We start from the raw sequence: 2,714 nt of genomic DNA on the forward strand, positions 1-2,714 counted from the left end.
CCCCCAATAAAACTGTTGGTTTAAACAGTGAACTGTGCAGCTTAGGACGAGTCTCCATCCGAGATGCTGCCTTTCAGCAAGCAGGTTACTCTGGTTCAAATCCCGATCCGGGGACCTTTCTGGGTGGAGTTTGCATGTTCTCCCAGTGCATGTGTGGGTTTTCTCTGGGTACTCCAGTTTCCTCCCACAAACTAAAAACATGTATGTTAGGCTGAATGGCAACTCTAAATTGTCCCTAGGTGTGAGTGAATGTGAATGGTTAATTGTCTTGTTGTTCTCCATGTGTCCCTGTGATGGATTTGCAACCTGTCCAGGGTGTATCCCGCTTCTCGCAGTGATGGCTGGATATGGACATCAGTGACCCCCGCGATCCAAAAAGGAAGAAGCGGGTAAAAGATAATGGATGGATAAAATTGATTAAATACAAGAGAGACGTGTACGTCTCTCTTGTAAATGAGTCATCGAGTTCAGTTCAGTGCGGCTTCTCTGCACCTGGTCGGCCTCCTTCTCTAACTCTGCACCCTGGTTCTCTCCAGAACTCCGTTCTCTGAAATCCAAAGGTCGGAGGTTGGAGCGACTCTATAAGAAATCCGGTCTCTCAATTCACAAGGAACTCTATGTGAACCACGTCATCCAGTATAAGGACAGTATTTCTCAAGCCAAATCCAGATACTTCTCTGACATCATCAGTTCCAATGTTGGCAATTCAAAGACTTGGTTCTCTCTCCTTAACCGTTCAGTCTCATCTCCTAACTCATTACCCTCTCACATGGTTTCCACAGAATTTTGCAACTCTCTGATGTCTTATTTCAATTATTTCAATTCATAAACACCTTGGACCTAATACCGCCCCCAGCATCTATGTTGAAGTCCCCCCTCCCTCCCTCCCCTTCTCTGTCTCTCCCTCCCCTCTGCTGATGACATTGTTGACATCAGCAAGTCTAAGTCCTCATCCTGTCGGCTCGATCCATTTCCCACAGTTCTTGTTAAATCCTGTCTCCCGTCTCTGCTCCCCATCATCACTAATATCATCCACTCCTCCCTAACCTCTGGCATTGTTCCCACAGCTTTCAAATCTGCGGCCATCACCCCCATCATCAAGAAACCAGGTCTTGACTTTACCAACTTCAGTAATCTTCGTCCAATCTCTAATCTGCCCTTCATTTCCAAAGTTCTTGAAAAAGCCGTTGCTAGTCAACTTCACTCTCACCTATCCAACAATAACATTTATGAAGAGTTTCAATCTGGTTTTTGCCCCCACCATAGCACCGAAACAGCTCTAATAAAAATAACTAATGACCTTCTTCTTGCTGCTGACTCTGCTCTTCTGTCTATCCTCATTCTACTGGATCTAAATTCTGCTTCGACACAATCGGTCATTCTATCCTCCTCAGCAGACTAACCTCCATTGGCATCTCATGTACTCCGTTAGACTGGTTCAAATCACATCTCTCTAACCGCACTCAATTCATTAAGCTTAAATCCTTTCGTTCCCAGTCTTCCCTCGTCTCCACGGGTGTCCCCCAAGGCTCCGTCCTTGGACCCCTCCTCGTAATCATTTACCTCCGTCCTCTAGGTCACATCTTCTGCAAATTTGGTATCCATTTCCACTGTTATGCTGATGACACACAGCTCTACTTGTCAACAAAACCAAACTCCACCCACCCACCCTCCATCCTCACAGACTGTCTCAATGAGCTAAATCACTGGTTTTCTAACAATTTCCGACAACTAAACAGTAACAAAACAGAAATCATTCTTGTCGGTACCAAAAACTCTATTTCAAAATCAGAACATCTTCTCATCCCCCTTAACAACTCTCTGCTATCCCCCTCGCCTCAGGTCAAGAGTCTTGGTGTCATCCTCGACACCACTCTCTCCTTCACTTCACACATCAACAATGTCACTCAGTCTGCCTATTTCCATCTCTGAAATATTAACCGTCTCTTCCCTTCTCTCACACCCTGCTCCACAGCCATCCTTGTTCACAGTCTTGTGACTTCTCGGATTGACTACTGCAACTCCCTTCTTTATGGCCTCCCCAACAAATCTCTCCAGAAGCTGCAATTGATCCAGAACTCAGCTGCCCGTGTCATAACTCAAACCTCCTCCTATAACCACATCACTCCAGTCCTGCAGCAGCTCCACTGGCTCCCGGTTAAATCACGCATCGTCTTCAAAATTCTTCCTCTCACTTTCAAAGCTATCCACCACCTTGCCCCTCTGTACCTATCTGACCTCCTACACATCTCCATCCCCTCTCGCTCTCTCAGATCCTCCTCTTCATTACACCTCCATGTACCCTCTGCCTGCCTCTCCACCATGGAGAGCAGAGCCTTCACCTGCTCTGCCCCTCATTTCTGGAACTCTCTACCCCCTGACTTAAGAAACACCACCTCTCTTTCTCTATTCAAGACTGCTCTGAAAACACATCTCTTTAGACTCGCTTATCTTTAACTTTGCTGTATGTATTTTATATTCTTTATGTATTTTATATTCTTTATGTATTTTATATTCTTTATGTAATTTATTCCTGTTGATCTTTGTTCTTACTGTAAAGTGTCCTTGGGTGTCATGAAAGGCGATTTTTAAATAAAATTATTATTATTATTATTATTATTGAGGCTCAGTGAGACTAACCTGTATAAATAAAGGATGAATTGAAATTACTATTTTAGAGAGCAACAACAACAAGCCTGTGTGTGAATAGAGCA

The 2,714-nt window shown here is 44.4% G+C and overlaps 1 protein-coding gene across 1 annotated transcript in view; it reads right to left on the minus strand.

Moving 5' to 3' along the window:
* The window catches only part of cars1 (cysteinyl-tRNA synthetase 1), a 232,039-nt gene that overhangs the window by 173,151 nt on the left and 56,174 nt on the right, over positions 1-2,714 (minus strand). The window lies entirely within an intron of this gene.

This window comes from Nematolebias whitei, chromosome 2 (assembly GCF_014905685.2).
Source record: "Nematolebias whitei isolate Nwh7 chromosome 2, NemWhi1, whole genome shotgun sequence".
NCBI classification, from domain to species: domain Eukaryota; kingdom Metazoa; phylum Chordata; class Actinopteri; order Cyprinodontiformes; family Rivulidae; genus Nematolebias; species Nematolebias whitei.